This window comes from Vigna unguiculata, chromosome 11 (assembly GCF_037176805.1).
Source record: "Vigna unguiculata cultivar grain cowpea cultivar isolate G323 ecotype 2 chromosome 11, ASM3717680v1, whole genome shotgun sequence".
Classification (NCBI taxonomy): Eukaryota; Viridiplantae; Streptophyta; class Magnoliopsida; order Fabales; family Fabaceae; genus Vigna; species Vigna unguiculata.
Window position 1 is genome coordinate 18,231,743 of NC_140802.1, and position 19,233 is coordinate 18,250,975.

The window sequence follows — 19,233 nt, forward strand, 5'->3', positions numbered from 1 at the left end:
TTTGATATTTTTAAATAATCATCTTATTTAATTATATCATAAAGTATCAAAAGATAATAACTATCAAATCTTTTTAAATATGACAAGATCTTCTTAAATCTTTTTAGATCCACAACAAACAAATATATCTTGATGATATTGGATTGTTTAGAAGATAATTTGAGGAGGTGGAAAAGGGATAATTTGGAAAATTAATACAAATATTAGTTGGTGATAATTTATCATATATCTTTGAGTAATTAATTTATTTAATTATATTAGATATTGATATTATCAACCAACTATATTTGTCAAATAGTCTACATCTCTCCAAATATTTTTAAATATTTATCTTTATCTTTATTTTAAAAGATATTTGAGAGATGTTAGCAACAGAAAAGCTCAGTCCAAGTCCTATATAAAGAGACCAAGGGAAAGCAGAAAAGGGAAGCTCGGCAGATCGGAATTTAGGAACCCTTAGGGGGGGACTAATTTCTTTCTCTCTCCTTTCTTCTTCTATTTTTATTTTATTTTGTGTTTCATGGAGTGCTAAATTTTTGGGTTGATTCCATTATAATTTCATTATGGATTTTGGGGTTATAATGAAATAATTCCTTTGTTCTTTTCATTATTGTTAAGGTTTTAATTCATCTATGTCTTTTATCCTTGAATCACGTGAAAAGTAGTTGTTTTTACATCATAGCGAATTAGTGAGATGTTTTAATCTATATGCATATCAATCATATGAGTTTAAGGGTTTTTAATTTGAATTGAGAATTTACTTTGATTAAATTTAGAAATTTTCATGTGATTGAATGAGTTATTGCCAATGATGGAGAATGTACTTTGATCAGAGGTGAAAACTTTAACTGGAATTAATCAAGAATGTACTTTGATTAATTAGCTTTTTACATGATTTTAGAGGTAAAAGAATGGACATGATTAAGGATAGTAATTGTACTACACCTAGGCTGCTCAACAAAACACACCAACACTTCTCATCTCATCCTTTGTTGCTATAGATACACCGACAAAGGCTGGGGGACTGGTGTACTACACCTAGGCGGCTTAGTCCGACTATAGCCATAAGACCCGTACACATAGCTGCCAAGGATGCAAATGATCAACATACATATGCCAAGCAAATGAAAGTAACTAGCCTAAATCGCTATAAGAGCAGCCCGTCTAGGCCACTAAATAAGTAGTCGGCCTAAGCCGGTATCTTAAAGAAACTAAACAAGAACTTAGCATAGCGCTACCAGCAAAACCCCTAAGGCCTGCGATAGTCGTGCTGAGTGACCTAGACTAAGGCCCAGGCCCACCTAAGGCCCAAACAGAGGTCCGGCCCATGACGTGGCCAGACGTAATTAATAACCTATAAATATGCATGCACCCCAGCAATTAAAGGTACGCATTCATTTCTCCCTTAATTACGAGATTTGACTTTCTGAGAGTTCTTTGCTGACTTGAGCGTCGAAGTCTCTTCCGCAGGTAACCCCTCTCGGGTCCAAACCGGTCCACACCAAAATACCCACATATGACATATAGCAGCCGGGAGGAAGCCTACTGAGGAGACTGCAGATTGAGGTAAGGTAACGTTTGTGTCTAACATATCTTATTTGTTCTTCGCAGGAACAGTAACATTTAATTGAGAACATACTTTGGTTAAATTTATTATGATTAATCTACAAAGTTCTTACTTTTGATTGAGAATTTACTTTGGTTAATAGTGAGAACACTAAAAAATTAATTGAGAATTTACATTGATTAATTTGCAAATCTACAAGAATAATTAATTAAGGAATAATCTTTAGATAACCGATGATGAATCTATTTTGAAAAAGCAGTGGAATCAATCTATTTTTCTTTATCATTGTTTTTTTATCTTTTTATCTTTTTAAAATTTTATTTCTTTATTCCTTATTTTATTTGATTAACCATTTTGTATAGTTTTTATAAGAACTAATTTGTTAAAAATCAATTATGTGTTCATTGGGAGACGACTTATGTAACATCCCGACCGGATATTACGAGTTTAAATAATAAAATAAAATATAAAAATAAAATCACATTTATTATAAATCCATTTCCCAAAAACGCGAGAAATTTCAAATAATTTATTTCATAATAAAAATAACTCTAAGTTCAAATCTTCTCAAAATTCAATAAAATACCAAAACAGTTTCACAATAGTTTACAACTTTATTCCAAAACAATAAATAATAAAACTTTATAAAACTATTCCCATGAGTTTTCCCTGGTTCGCTGCTAAGCCTCACCAGATCCACATGCAACATCATCTACTCCCGTGTATCGCGTACACGATCATCGCCAAACATAAGCAGATAGGGTGAGCTAACAAAATAAACATATATATGTGTGTGTGTGTGTGTGTGTGGCACAATTATATATATCACACTAACACACCAAAGGAATATTTTCTTTGATTCCATACCACATGGCCACAACCATGTCATTTGTGTTCTACGTCTTCTAGCGAGTACCTCAAGATTTCTTGTTGCCATACCTATCAGCCACAACTGATAGAGCACGTGCGAGAAACCATGCTACGAATCACACACCGTAACGCTAGGTGGAGTTCCCAAATATGAACATAGTTCGCAATGTCTCAAGACTACCAAACTCGTCAGCTAACTACTGAGGAGTGTAATCTATCTAGACCCATCCGTACTGGCCACAACCAGCACACTTACACCGAGCAACACTCGCCAACCCGAGCTTAACTCAAGGGTTCCTCATGTTCATTCGCCATCCCGAGCTCAACTCGAGGGATGTCATTTCGAGCTCAACTCGAGGAATGTCACGTGCTTAACCCCTATCCCGAGCTCAACTTAAGGGATACGTTCTGAGCCATAACTCAAGGAACACTGACAAGTCGACCTTTAAGGTATCCTAAAAACCTTGTAGATCATGCAAACAATACCAGCAAAACCAATTATGCTGCAGCAAAATCGCCTGGCGCTACTCACAAGGCGCCAGGCGCAATGGCGGGGACACGTACCGTCAGGCACCTCGCACCTTAGATGCCTCTGACCTTGCAGGTTTCGCCTGGCGGGACGATTCCTACCGCCAGGTGCCACATGTCCAGTTCCATTTTGTATTGGTCATTATCGCCTGACGATCTAACACTTCTGCCAGGCGTCGTATTAGTACTTGCGTTGTACTAGTCTAAAGTCATTCAAACTTGGCTCTATTCCTCATTCCAGACTTCCAAGCTCACCATAAGTTATTACAACTTATTTATATCACTCCTCAAGTGACTAACTCCTTATCAAAGCTCCTACTTCCATTTAATTGCAACACCCCAATATGCTAAAAGTAGGCTTCTCTTGAGTTGACCCTACTCATAGGTTCTATGCCACAATCAACTCATTTTCCAAGTACTAGCTTTGTCTCTAAATTTCCCATTCACACTTACCTAAGAGGTCTACCAACACTTCCCTCATAAGTATGAACCAATTGAAAGAGTAAGTCCTATTTTTGAGCCTGCTTCACAAAGCTTGACTAGACCCATAATTTGCACTCTACCACATTCTATGTAAGCCAAGTCTTAGAGTAACCCATACCACATCAGATCAAACAACAATTTTTCTCAGTTCTTATTCCCTGACATGATCTATACCTCCCTCTATTTTCTTTGTCACTACACCCATCAAATCTAAGTCCTAACCAATTACTTAAATTCATGCCTTGGGTATTATTATTATCCATTCAAAATATCAATCAAAACCCCTCGTTCTATTATGCTCGAGACTGGAACAGAGTCTGATTCCTCCCTGCATCCAGCAGCCACACAATTCTCCAAAGTATGCAACGGCGCCTAGCGGCACACAGCCTACCGCTAGGTAGTGCAACCAAATTCTGGAAAACCAAAATTCCTCCCTGCACCTACAGTGTTATCAGACTTGTATTTCTAACCCTTTTTATTTCTTTGTAATAATGTTGTTGGGTCAATGTTAGTCATTCTTCAACTTGCCAGTTCATAACGTGCAGGGCCCAACAAATTCAATATGGTCCTTCTACTTGCACTATCTTCTCACCGGCCAAGATAGAACTAAGCAAGCCAACCTTTTCAACACCCTCTATCTTCTCACACATCTGGAGTTGTAATGGGCCAATAATCTTATGCAACTCGATTACACCAAAACCATGACCCAATAGTGCTTGAGCGTTTTCCAACAACAACCTGAGTGTCTTCCTTGTAACACCCCCACTAGGATGATAATAAAAAAAAAAATTATCTCTCACTTATAGCAAAAATATAAGAAATATACATTGTGATGCCATTGGCTAACAATAAAAAAACATCTTCGTTCATTAAGTACTAAAAAAGTACATATCTTGTAGTTACAAAATTATAAAATTGTGAAACTAAAAATGGAAAAGAAACTTCATTAAAAGGATTGACTAATATAACTACTCCTACAATTGTTCACACCACTCTCACAAGAGTAAAGCTCACAAAAGCACACCAAGGTGTCTCTCAAATTCAATATTAATCAATCATTTTCATATGATCTAGAGGTTATGGCGGAACTTTAACAAAAACTTCAGGAGTGCCAAATTAGATTTTTCATACATAAATTTTTTTTTAATTAAAAAGAAATCTTCATTTCGTGTACTCAAAATAAACACACACAATAGTAAAATCTAAGAAAATATGACTATCATTCATTATCATATCATAAAATAACGATAATTATCACTAAATATAAAAAAAACACCTAATATAAAGTAAATTGAAGTATATGAAGTAATCTGTGAAATAAGTTATGGATAATAATATCAAAATAAATTATTTTAAAATTTAATATAATAAGATATAAAAATAATTTTAAAATATATATAAAAAATAAAATGAGAAAAGTTTGGGGGAGTCGTGGCTCCCCTATGTCATAATCAAGATCTATTTTCGACTACATGCTCCCATAAATAAGCATGGTTAGGGACCTCTTAGCAAATACAAAATGTTATGTTCTAGAAACTAGGCCAACCTAGGTAGCCCATGCTCTCTTCTTTGCTCTCCAAGAGTGCCCAAGCCATATAGAAGGTCAACAAAAGTCTCCCTTGCTCTCCAAGGCTCTTTCACACGTTTTTTACCATCTAAAAGGTCAACCAAACTCCTTTTCTCTTCAAATGCATTCCCACACGTTGGGCCAAGCTCAAAGGCTCTTCTTGATCCATCTAAGTGTGCTTGTTAGCAAAATAAGGGTGTCCAAGAGTAACCCTACAAAAACAAATGAGTAATTTATGAGTCTAGAATTTATTCTAAGACAAAAAGAAGAAAAACTAAACCAAATAAAAGAAAGAAGGTGAAAAAACTTTCCTCCTAAAAAACTTATTTTCCTTAAGCATGTGTCTCCATTCTTTGTAGGGGTTAGGGGCTCATCATCCTCCCTTTCTTGATTGAATTTAACTTCACGTGAGGAAGTAATGTCTCCTTCCTCCCATGGCATCTCATCCATCCCTAACTTTGAAAAAACTATCATTTCTCCCTTTATAAGTCTGTCTTTGTCCCTCATTTTTGGTTTGGAAAGGTAAGAGAGAATGAGAAGAAGAATGACCAACTTGCTTTGGGACTCTCTTTTTATGGCAAGTAACACTTTGGTGGAAGCTTGCTCTTTTTCTTTCTTTTCTTCTTTTTATCTTTTCTTTTTCATTTTATTTTGGTCCTCATTAACCTCTAGAGAGGATATAGGTGCTAAAGTGATCTTTCTCCCATGAAAGTGAAAAGAAAACTTGTTGGTATGAAGGTGTGTTTATCAAATTGTCATGGCCTACCAAATCATAAATGTGTGGCTCCCATGGGGACAACATCACAAAGCACCACTTTATCCATGTAGTTTCCTATGAAGAAGTTAATTAGGACTTGTTTATTGACATCTATTTCTCTGTTCTTACTTATCAAGTAACCTTGTAGGGTTTGGCATGCGGAATGGCTTATAACCAAGCTTTTCAACAACCCTTGTGCTAACCACATTTGCATTACTTCCTTCATATTTCATTATATTATAAATTGCATCCCTTTTATAGGATGAATTACGTAAGATCCTCTAAATTTCACAATGAGAAATCTCTTTTTCTATTAAATTTATATATATCATTATATTATAAAGTTCATCCTTTTATCAGATGAATTAAGCAAGATCCTCTTAATTTCACATTAATTTTCAAAATAGTCTTTAATACCCACTATCATTACGTTTAATTTCTATTATATGAATGCTTATTTTATATATTTAATTAAAAGATAAAAAATACAAAGAAAACTTAAAAGATCCTTCGATGTCAATCATTCCCTCATATCTTTTTCTTGATGTGCTTGTTCCATTTGATCAAACCTATCATGGAGATGTCATTTTGTTGTTTCATTAGTCTCTCCAAATGTTGAGTTAAAGATTACATTTGGATTTTGTGAAAGTCCAACTTGTTATAGTTCTTGCTCAAGTAAAGAAATTATAAATAACAATAATTCTTTGCCTTTGAACACTTCACGTATGATTACTGTCTACAGTCGGGTTTCACACAATAAATTCTTCTTTTCTTTTAATTCAACAATATCGTTCTTTAATTCACACAATAAATTCACACATTGTCTTTTACAATATCGTTCTCTAATTCAAGGTTCTTGAAGCATCAAATAATCAACAATCAAGAATTGATATTACCAGTAAGAATTATAAAATTTGAAAAAATATTTAACATCGACCAGAGAAGTAATAAAAAAAAATTTCACCACCAATAAACAATAAACAAGAATGACAATGAAAAAGTGTATAGAAAAAATAATAATAATAGAGAACACATTTAAAATTTAAGAATTTTAGCAAACAATATGGACAAGACGATTGGTATAATTTTCTTTTTTTTTTTCTTAAAAAAAATAATAGTAACATATGTTAGTTTTGAAATGGTTGAAAAGCCAAGAAGGGGGGGTTGAATTGGCTAGTTAAAACTTTAGGCTATTTTTGCAAGCTAAAATCCTCCTTTAATTGAATCAAATAGATCACCAAGTTAGGATGCAAACAGTACTGGACTATACACTTTCAGTCGATCAAAAACAGAGTTAACAGATTGATTTTACTAAACAGATTCTGTTCTGGTATAATCAATCAATTGAAACTGAAAAACAGTCGACTGAAATACTGGGAAAAATGCAGAAATGTGAATTTGAATTTTAAACCAGAAACAATGCTCAAGAATGATCAAGATCAGTTCCAAATGATTATACAAACATGCTCAATGCTTCAGATGCTATAAAAACATGCAAGAACATGAAAACGATGATTAAAGCACAAGTTCTTGAAACTTTAAAATGAAAATGCAAGAGAGAAAGGTTAGAGAAGAGAGGACACCACGAATTTCTATACTGGTTCACTCAAACCTGAGCTACATCCAGTTTGTCAAGGCAACCTGAGCTTGACTTTGCACTATTTCAAAAGTTTTACAAAGAATCCACCCTTACACTTCCAAAATATGCAAAAACACCACAAAAGACTCTTGAATCACACAAGAATCACACCAGCACAGCAAGAACCCTCTTGCAGACCTGGAAACCACCAGGCACACTCACAAAGCTTGAGAAAGATCAAACCTTTAGTGGTAGCACAGCCTTGCCTACCACAAACCACTTTCTCCAAGCTTCAAACCAAGCCAAAACCTTCAAGAATTGATCCAAGATCAATCTTCAACAACTGCAACACCTATGATCACGAAGGAGAGAGTTTCCACACGTTTCCAGAACCAAATCGTGCTCTAAAATGATCAACAAACCTCTCTTTCGAAAATCATAGCTTTTATAGTCAAACTGTTACGAAATTCAACAGGTTGATTTTCAAATCAATCGGTTGATTTCACTTGACTTAAGTGAAATCAGTCGATTAAAAACTAAATCAACTGATTGAATTTGTTGCAGTTTAAGACTACTGCAGCCAACCTTTTAACCTGTTAAAAAACCATTCAACAGATTAAAAGAGACATTTTAACCTGTTGAAAAACCATTCAACAGATTAAAAACACACCAAAGACCAAACTACATCTAATTAATGCTTTAAGGTCTACAACATGAATTACAAACTACAAGTACACTTTCTTCATGATGTAACTACATGGAGAGCACATGTTTCAGCCTTGATCACCATGGATATCATCAAATCTCTTTTCCTTCATCAATGTAGGCTTCATTCCAATGTTTATGGCTTCAAGATAGTTCAAAAGAGCTTCATTCAATCTTCATCAAATCTTCAAGAAGCAAACCACCTTGGCTTCTCATGTCAACAATCTCCCCCTGATTTGATGAAGCCAACCTCTATTCCATCTATCCTCTTCTATCTTCCATTGCAAAATGCTTCTTCCATTTTTTTGGAAACCAATTGATGAAGTAACACCTTAGCTTGAAGCTTGTGAACCTGAAACACATTTTACAACAGCAATACACACAAGCTAGCAAGTATACAACTGTGATCATGCTCCCCCTATCAATAATATGGGTTCAAATTTAGATTTGATTATTGATTCCAATTTTTAATGCTTAGTTTAATGTGATCAATTATCCATTTTCCAATTTTCCAATTTTTCTCCCCCTTTGGATTCATTAAACAGAACAGATGCATAAAGATAACAAGCATTGCATATCATTTGATTAATACTGGAAGGAAATACAGCCAACAAAAACTGAAAACAGAAAACAGATGCATAAAGCTGATACAATCAGCCGACTAAAATGAAAAACAACCAACTGAAACTGACAGAACTCAAAACTGAAAAATCACAAACACAAGAATGCAATGCATGATCCTAAACAACCATCACACTCAGTCATCCTGAGGGTCATTTCTGGTCTGGAATGAGTGGAGCATATCATGGATATCATGGATTTGGCCATCCAATGCATTGAACCTCTCATTGCAATAGTTGTGATGTTCATGTTGAGACACATTGAGCTCATGCAGCTGGTTCAGCACCATCCTCTCAAAATGTGAGTACACAGGGCCTCTATCTTCTGGAGGATTGTAGGGAATCAAGTCCATAGGTCCAGCAGTTGGTTCTTCCTCTTGATTTGCACCACTTGGACCGGCTTCATGGTCATGTGCACCACCAACAACAACTCCAACAGTTGTCCATCCATTTCCCACCTTGATAAAGCCCGTTTTGTGCAGATTTTGGTTGGAGGTATGGTTTAATAGTCCAGTTCCTCTAGCTCATCTTCTACATCAATACCAAAGTATTCAATGAATTTAGACACCAAAACCACATATGGAAGTCTAAAATCCGTGAGCCTCTTGGCCTTGAGCATGTGATCACGAAACACATAAATCCAATCCACTTGAATGTTGTGTTGAATGCAGTACATGAGTATCAAATCTCCCTCATTCAATGTTGAATGGTTGTTACCACGTGGAACAAGGATTTTTGTGACAATCATACTAAGTAACCTTTGATCCACCTTGAGACCACCAACATGGAAGTGTTTGATTTCAGCAATAGGATTCCTCAAGCATTGGCCATAGTATTGCATCTTGTTGAATTCTGGAACAGCCCCAGTTTCACCTTTTCTCTCTTGCACACCTCTTGGTTTGAGTCCAACCACATCTTTCCAAGCTCTCTTGTTGATCTCCATTTGAACACCCTTGATGCTGGACAGTAGGACATCATTTTTGAACTCTAAGTTGGTGAAAAACACCTTCACCAAGTCTGGATATGTTTTCCCTGAAAGTTCAAGGAAAGACTTCAACTTTTGATGCTTTAGTTGTTGGAATAGGCTCTCAAAGCCTTCAGTCCTTAGCCATGAGAACCTCAGCACCTTAGGAATGTTGATCTGCTTCCTGTTCATCTCAATGAGGAACACTTGAATGTTGTCCTCATGATCCTCAAACCATGCTTCAATTCTCCCATGGCTTTCATGATTTGGAGAACTTGGAGTAGGAGGAGTGGAGTGCTCATCATCAGATTGAGTAGCCCTTTGGGAACAACGAGGCATGATGAGTGTTGGTATGGCTGTTTCTAAGAGATGTATGATGCAAATGCAGCAACACAAGTGCAATATTTATAATTCAACAAACTGATTTTCAGAAACAGTTGATTAAATGGTGCTAATTTTTCTAATTAATTCGTTTTATGTTAACCAAATCAATTTAATGCAGTCCAAAACAGTATCTCGTGCATTCATGATGTTTTCAATGTGTTTTTATGAGAGAATCAATCAGTTCAAATCATGTGAGCTGCATGCACATTGGAATTGTACACAAGAATGCTTTTTGGTCAAAGAATTCAGTAAAAGTAACACATGGCTGATGAAATGGGCAGTTAAGAGCAGATAGTACTTGACAAAAAGATGCTTGCTTTGACTAAGTCAGCTTAACAATTCAATTCGTGAGTAAAAGCACAGTTTAAGTGAAATTAACACGTTGAAAATAGAATCAGTCGACTAAAACAACATCAGAGCATCAAAGATTACATACAGAATCTGGTTAAGTGAAATCAGCTGACTGATTTTGAAAATCAATCGATTGAAAATCGTGAAATTGAACTTCATTTTTCCAGATTCAGTTTTAATGAAATCAACATACTGAATTATGAAAATAGCAAATCAAAAATCATGGCAGATCAATTTTTCATCATCCAGTGGCAGTTTAAGTGAAATAAACATGTTGAAATATAGAAACAACAAATTGACAGATCATGAATTTTGCAAACAGAGGCAGATTTAAGTGAAATCAACACGTTGAAATGCAAAATCAACAGGTTGACTATGACAGTTTTTAATTTTTGCATACTGCAGCAGATTTTTATGAAACCAATGCATGAGTACATAAGATTAACATGCTACAAACACATCAGACCACATTCTTGATGTCTAAAATACCTAGTTCAGTTCTTAGTTTCTTAAACCTATCTCTAGCCAATGGTTTTGTAAACAAATCCGCCAATTGATTTTTCAGTTTTAACAAATTTGATTTCACAATCTCCCTTTTGAACATGATCACGAATGAAATGATGCCTAATCTCTATATGCTTGGTTTTAGAATGTTGTATTGGATTCTTAGTTAAGTTGATTGCACTAGTATTATCACAATACAAAGGTACCTTACTTAGGCTTACACCATAGTCCAAAAGTTGATGTTTCAACCATATGATTTGTGCACAACCATGTCCAGCAGCAATATATTCAACTTCAGCTGTGGAAAGTGCCACACAAGCTTGCTTTTTGCTATTCCATGAGATTAGACTTGATCCAAGCAAATGGCAAGTACCACTTGTGCTTTTCCTATCTAATTTGCACCCTGCATAGTCTGAATCTGAAAAACCACTAAGAGATATGTTAGAATCACATGGATACCATAAACCAACATTGGTTGTTCCTTTGAGGTACTTTAGAATCCTTTTTGCAGCCTTAAAGTGTGATTCCTTAGGATTTGCTTGAAATCTAACACATAAGCATACTCCAAACTGAATGTTTGGCCTACTTGCTGTAAGATAGAGCAAAGACCCAATCAACCCTCTATATTTGGTTGAATCTACTGGTTGACCAGCCTCATCTGCATCCATAAGGCAATTTGTTGCAATTGGAGTGGCAGCTTCTTTGCAATCCTCCATTTTGAACTTTTTCAACAAGTCAAAATAGTATTTTGATTGATTTAAAAATGTTCCATGCTTGAGTTGCTTGACTTGCAACCCTAGAAAGTAGGCAAGCTCACCCATCATGGACATCTCAAACTCTCCCTGCATTGCTGCAACAAACTCTTCTCACAATGTGTTATTATTTGAACCAAAGATGATATCATCAACATACACTTGAACAAGTATAACATCATTATCATGTTTTCTAATGAAGAGTGTTTTATCCACTGCTCCTCTAGCATAACCTTTTGATAAGAGAAAATTGCTTAGCCTTTCATACCATTGCCTTGGTGCTTGTTTTAAACCATATAAGGCCTTTTTCAATTTGAAAACATGGTTAGGATAGAGATGATCCTCAAATCCAGGAGGTTGTGATACATACACTTCTTCATTTAGAAAACCATTCAAGAATGCACTTTTCACATCCATTTGATGCAATTTAAAGTTACACATGCAAGCATATGCTAAGAGTAATCTCACAGCTTCTAGCCTAGCTACAGGTGCATAAGTTTCATCAAAATCAATGCCTTCTTCTTGATTATAACCTTTAGCAACTAGTCTAGCTTTGTTTCTTACTATATTACCATCTTCATCCATTTTGTTTCTAAAAACCCATTTGGTTCCAATTATATTCATATCATTAGTTTTAGGCACTAGAAACCACACATAATTTCTTTTGAATTGATTGAGTTCATCTTGCATAGCCACAATCCAATTACTATCATTCAAAGCATCATTCACATTCTTAGGTTCAATTTAAGATACAAATGCAACATGTTCACAAAATACAATCCTACGTCTAGTAGATACTCCCTGTTTGATATCACCTATGATGTTGTCCTTTGATAAACCTCTAGGCTGGATCCAATCCTTGGGCAATTTGCTGTCTGCAGCTTTTTCAGTCGACTGTTTTTCCTTTTCAGCCAACTGATTTCCTGCAACAGTGGACTTTTCTGCAGCAGAAATCTGCTCCTGCAGTATATCTTCCTCATCTGCATTCTTTGACACTTGATCTTGTAATTTTGGGTTAGTTTCATCAAATACAACATGCATAGACTCTTCAATAGTCATCAATCTCTTATTATAGACTCTATATGCACAACTTTATGTAGCATAGCCTAGAAAAACACCTTCATCCGCTTTTGCATCAAATTTGCCAAGACTTTCTTTGCCATTATTTAAGATGAAGCACTTACATCCAAATACTTTTAGGTAACTTAAAACAGGCCTTCTCCCTTTGAAAAGCTCATAAGGGGTTTTCTTCAAAATTGGCCTAATCAACACTCTATTTAAGACAAAGCAAGCAGTGTTGACTACATCAGCCCAAAAGTACTTAGGTAGTGAGTTTTCATTCAACATAGTTCTAGCTAGCTCCTCAAGTGATCTATTTTTCCTCTCAACAACACCATTTTGTTGTGGTGTTCTTGGTGTAGAAAAATTATGTTTGATACCATGCTTTTCACAAAAGTGTTCAAACTTTTCATTTTGAAATTCCCCACCATGATCACTTCGAATGGACACTATCTTGGAACTCTTTTCATTTTCAAGCATCTTGGCAAGTCTTTTGAAAGCATGAAAAGTGTCATTTTTGGCAGCTAAGAACAAAGTCCATGTGTACCTAGAGAAATCATCAACAATGACTAATGCATAAAGATTGCCACGAAGACTCATGGTTCGAGATGGACCAAATAGATCCATGTGAAGCATCTCTCAAGGTCTTTCAGTTGAAACAACATTTTTGAATTTAAAAGAGACATTAGTTTGTTTTCCTTTTTGACATGCTTCACACACTCTATCCTTCTCAAACTTGAGTTTTGGTAGTCCCTCAACCAACTGTTTTCTATTCAACCGATTGAAATGCTGCATGTGTATGTGACAAAGTCTTCTATGCCATAACCAAGTATCATCCTCTTTTGTAAGCAAACAATGGATGCTAAATGATGCATGATGCAAGTCAAGTAGATATATATTATTGACTCTCTTGCCTATCAAAACAATACTACCATGTGCATCATATATCAAACAACTATTTGGTTCAAACATGACTTTAAAGCCTTTATCACATAATTGACTTATACTTATCAAATTGTGTTTGAGTCCTTCAACCAGCAGCACATTCTTTATGTTGAAAGAGGATCCATTGCCTATGACTCCATTTCCAAGGATTCTTCCTTTGTTGTTGTCTCCATAGGTTACAAACCCTTCCTCCTTCAACTCCAACTTTGTAAATTTGGTTTTATCTCCTGTCATATGTCTTGAACAGCCACTATCAAGGTACCACAAATCTTTATTATCACCTTTCATGACCTGCAAAACAGATTTGGATTATTTGGTACCCTTTGATAGGTTGGGTCCATCATGGTTATGCCTTTCTAGATCCTTTTGGGATCCATTTCATAATCCCTTTAGGAACATCATATTTTCTAGCATGACAGTTCTTAATAACATGACCTTTTTGCATACAATAGTTGCATGAAATGAATGCCATGTCACTTGGCATGCTTTTAGAAAAGAAACTAGAGAACTTCTTGGTTTTCTTTTGAAAAGAAGGATTGAAACCAAGTCCAGCTTTGCCAAACACACAATTTTGTGAACCAAGAACAGCCTCTAAGTTTGCTTCTCCTCTTGTGAACCTTGCACGGGATTTTATAAGGTATTTCACTTGATTTTTCAAAACTGTGCAGTTTTCACAGGATCTTTCAGCTGATTGATTTCTAAAATAGTCAATTGAATTACTGTAAATAATTTCCAAATGTTCAAAATCAGTTTTTAAATCAGCTGTTTCTTTTTCCAGTTGACTAACTTTGTTTTCTAGCCAATTGTTTAAGCCTTTCAACCGATTGTTTAATGCAGAAATCTTGTTTGCTTCATTATGCAACTCTTCAAAATCATGCAACAATTGATTATAGTCATTTAAGTCTATAGAACTTACTTGGCTTGAAGAAGATGACTCATAACCAGCCATGAGACACAAGTTGGCTTCTTCACTCTCATCTTGTGAGGAGCTACTTGTTGTTGAATCATCATTGTCCTCCTATGCAATGTATGCACGTTTCTCCTTTGGCTTCTTCTCCTTTTTCCTATCAACACTCTTCTCTTTTTCTTTGTTAGCATTTGGACATTCAATCTTGATATGTCTTTGTTTTCCACAGTTATAACATGTAAAATTAGAAGAGTTTGATTCATTGTGTTTGGAAGTATACCTCTTGGGATTACCTTTGATACCTTTCCTTTTGAGATACTTACCAAACCTCTTGACAAGGAGATTCAAGTACTCACTTTCACTTGATTCAGCCACATCATCCTCAATTTCCTCATTTTTCTTGGTGCTAGTCTTCAAGGCTATGTTCTTAACCTTTTTCTCACTTGACTCAAGCTCATTAAGCCTTTGCATCTCAGTCTCATGCTCCCTAAGCTTACCAAACAATGCGGTTGTAGTCAAAGTGGATAGATCTCTTGTTTCTGAGATAGCTGTGACCTTTGGTTGCCAAGATCTATCAAGACACTTTAGCACCTTGATGTTTAACTCTTCCTTGTCAAATTCCTTACCCAAGCCTATGAGATGGTTGACTATGTGAGTGAATCTCTTTTGCACATCCGCTATGGATTCTCCTTGTTTCATCTTGAATAGCTTAAATTCTTGAATCAAGGCATGTTTTCTAGTTCTCTTAACATCATTGGTTCCTTCATGAGTCACTTCAAGAACCTCCCATATTTCCTTGGCACTCTTGCATTGTGAAACACGAAAAAACTCATCCATGTTGAGAGATGAAGTGAGGATATTCTTTGCATTGCAATCATATTGGGCTCTCCTCCTTTCTTCCTCATTCCATTAAGTCCATGGCTTATTAACCTGCACATCATCAACAATATGTTTAGGAGTATATGGTCCATTTATGATTGCATCCCATATCTCTTGATCTATTGACTCAATAAATATTTTCATCCTAATTTTCCAAAATTGGTAATTAATCCCACTAAACATAGGGGGTCTATGAATTGAGGCACCTTCACCAAAGGGTAACTTGTTTTCAGCCATTTCAAGTAGTTCAAAACAGATTTAGGACCTTACTTGATCAAATTTCAAGTACCTTGCTCTAGATACCAATTGTTAGTTTTAAAATGGTTGAAAAGCCAAGAAGGGGGGGTTGAATTGGCTAGTTAAAACTTTAGGCTATTTTTGCAAGCTAAAATCCTCCTTTAATTGAATCAAATAGATCACCAAGTTAGGATGCAAACAATACTGGACTATACACTTTCAGTCGATCAAAAACAGAGTTAACAGATTGATTTTACTAAACAGATTCTGTTATGGTATAATCAATCGATTGAAACTGAAAAACAGTCGACTAAAATACTGGGAAAAATGCAAAAATGTGAATTTGAATTTTAAACCAGAAACAATGCTCAAGAATGATCAAGATCAGTTCCAAATGATTATACAAACATGTTCAATGCTTCCGATGCTATAAAAACATGGAAGAACATGAAAACGATGATTAAAGCACAAGTTCTTGAAACTTTAAAATGAAAATACAAGAGAGAAAGGTTAGAGAAGAGAGGACACCACGAATTTTTATACTGGTTCACTCAAACCTAAGCTACATCCAGTTTGTCAAGGCAACCTGAGCTTGACTTTGCACTATTTCAAAAGTTTTACAAAGAATCCACCCTTACACTTCCAAAATATGCAAAAACACCACAAAAGACTCTTGAATCACACAAGAATCACACCAGCACAGCAAGAACCCTCTTGCAGACCTGGAAAACCACCAGACACACTCACAAAACTTGAGAAAGATCAAACCTTTAGTGGTAGCACAACCTTGCCTACCACAAACCACTTTCTCCAAGCTTCAAACCAAGCCAAAAACTTCAAGAATTGATCCAAGTTCAATCTTCAACAGCTGCAACACCTATGATCACGAAGGAGAGAGTTTCCACACGCTTCTAGAACCAAATCGTGCTCTAAAATGATCAACAGACCTCTCTTTCGAAAATCACAGCTTTTATAGTCAAACTGTTACGAAATTCAACAGGTTGATTTTCAAATCAATCGGTTGATTTCACTTGACTTAAGTGAAATCAGTCGATTAAAAACTAAATCAACTGATTGAATTTGTTGCAGTTTAAGACTACTGCAGCCAACCTTTTAACCTGTTAAAAAACCATTCAATAGATTAAAAGAGACATTTTAACCTGTTGAAAAACCATTCAACAGATTAAAAACACACCAAAGACCAAACTACATCTAATTAATGCTTTAAGGTCTACAACATGAATAACAAACTACAAGTACACTTTCTTCATGATGTAACTACATGGAGAGCACATGTTTCAGCCTTGATCACCATGGATATTATCAAATCTCTTTTCCTTCATCAATGTAGGCTTCATTCCAATGTTTATGGCTTCAAGATAGTTCAAAAGAGCTTCATTCAATCTTCATCAAATCTTCAAGAAGCAAACCACCTTGGCTTCTCATGTCAACAACATAAAGAGTGCATGAACAATAACATATAAATGTGTGAACAGTAGTACATAACAATGTCGTGAATAGTGCAGAACAGTGAGTAATTAAAATACACATATGTACCGCACCTAGTCGGCCTAAGCCGAATAATAACAAGCACCATGTAGATGCTAAGGTACCCGGACTAAACCACTAAGAAGCGACATTGATAAAACAAGCCGAAAACAACAATAGCGGCCTAAGCCGTTAAAGGGTAACCGGCTTAGGCCGACAACTCTATAAAAACAACCAAGGACTTGGCAAGAAACATAACGCTCCAATAAAAGTCACCGGTCCCCAATAATCGAACTAAGGGCCTGGGCTAAGGCCCAAGCTCACCTACGACCCAAGCAAGGGCCCAGCCCATGACGTGGCCATACATAATTAATGATCTATAAATATGCATGGACCCCACGAATTAAAGGTACGCATTCATTACTTCCGTAATCACCTGATTTGACTTTCAAAGAGATTTCGCTGACTTGAGCTTCGGAGTCCCTTCTGCAGGTAACCCCTCTTGGAAGAGCCCTACTGAGGAGATGGCGGACTATATGGGTAAGGTGATACTTGTGCCTAACTTATCTTATTTATTCTCTGTAGGAACAACATATGTTATTTTCACATTTATTAAAAAAAATATTTAATGTCTTAGTTACAATTTAAGAGATTATATTCATTTGAAATTAACGAAAAAAAATTGTTTAAAAATAAGAATATTATTTTAGTATAGGTTTTACCTATAATAATCATTTAAATTACTTATAAACAAAAAAAAATATTTATACAAATAATTTCTTTAATGTATAAACAATTTCATATAATGTATGAAGATTCACACTAAAAATGATACTTTATTTAAAATTAATTATTAAAAATATTGGTTTAGTTACTCGAATGATACCTATTTTGGTAGGGGTGCATCAATTTGGTACCTCAATTAGATCCCTTTTCGAAAACAATTATTAACGCCATTAACGGTGTACCATGTATCAATCTGTTACGTTTTTTTTTACTTTTTTGGTCACTGTCAAATCCCTAGTGTGACACATCGCAATGTCAGTGACACATGACAAGACAATTGTCTTGATTTCAATTCAATCTTCATATATATCTTTTTATTTCAATTTAGTCTCCACTTTTATGTCACTGGTTCAATTTTGTCCCAAATTTTTTTAATAATTGAAATATATTTTTTAATCCATTTTCTTATAATATTAAAACTAATTAAGTATAAATACTTTTAAAAGATTAAGTACCCTGATAGTTATATTAAAATTTAGTGGCAAAAGAAATGTTATATTAATAGAACAATATATGCACCCAATTTTTTTTTTCAAAATAGAACAATATTGTCTCTCTCCAATATGAGACCAAATCTATTATTTGTATAAATATTATATGTTAAACTAATATTTTTTTATTAAAAATGACTTTTTAAAATATTACATTATTGTATATTATTAACCCATATTTTGTTAATAATTTATTTTACCACTAAATTTTAATATAAATATCAGTAATTCATTTTGTAAAAATATTTAACTTAATTAGTTTTAATATTATAAAAAAATGGATTAAAAATTATATTTCAATTACTAAAATAAATTGGGACAAAATTGAACCAAGGACTCAAAAGTGGTGACTAAATTGAATCAAGGAGATGTATATGAGAATTAAATTGAAATCAAGAGAACTCTTTTGCCACCACGTGACACTAACATTATCACCTATCACACCATAGACTTTGACACGTGACAACAAACAATTTTTGAAAAAAAAGAAAAATTAAAATAATTTAATAAAATATAAAAAAGATAAAAAAAAAAATAGAGATTGGATGTCAAAAAAATTTGTATCCGCAAGTATCCGCGGATAAAACCTACAATGGGTAAAAAATGGATATTGTAAATGGATACCCGCGTGTAACAAGTTCGAATATTTTTAATATTTACATGTTAACGGGGCGGGTACAAATATCATATTATCCATGCTCGTGGATACCCGTACCTGCTATACTCTAATTTAAATTAAAAAAACATGATTAAAATTTTAACATATTAATTTTGAATAAGTTTTTTTTATCAATTAGTTTTAAAAAAAAT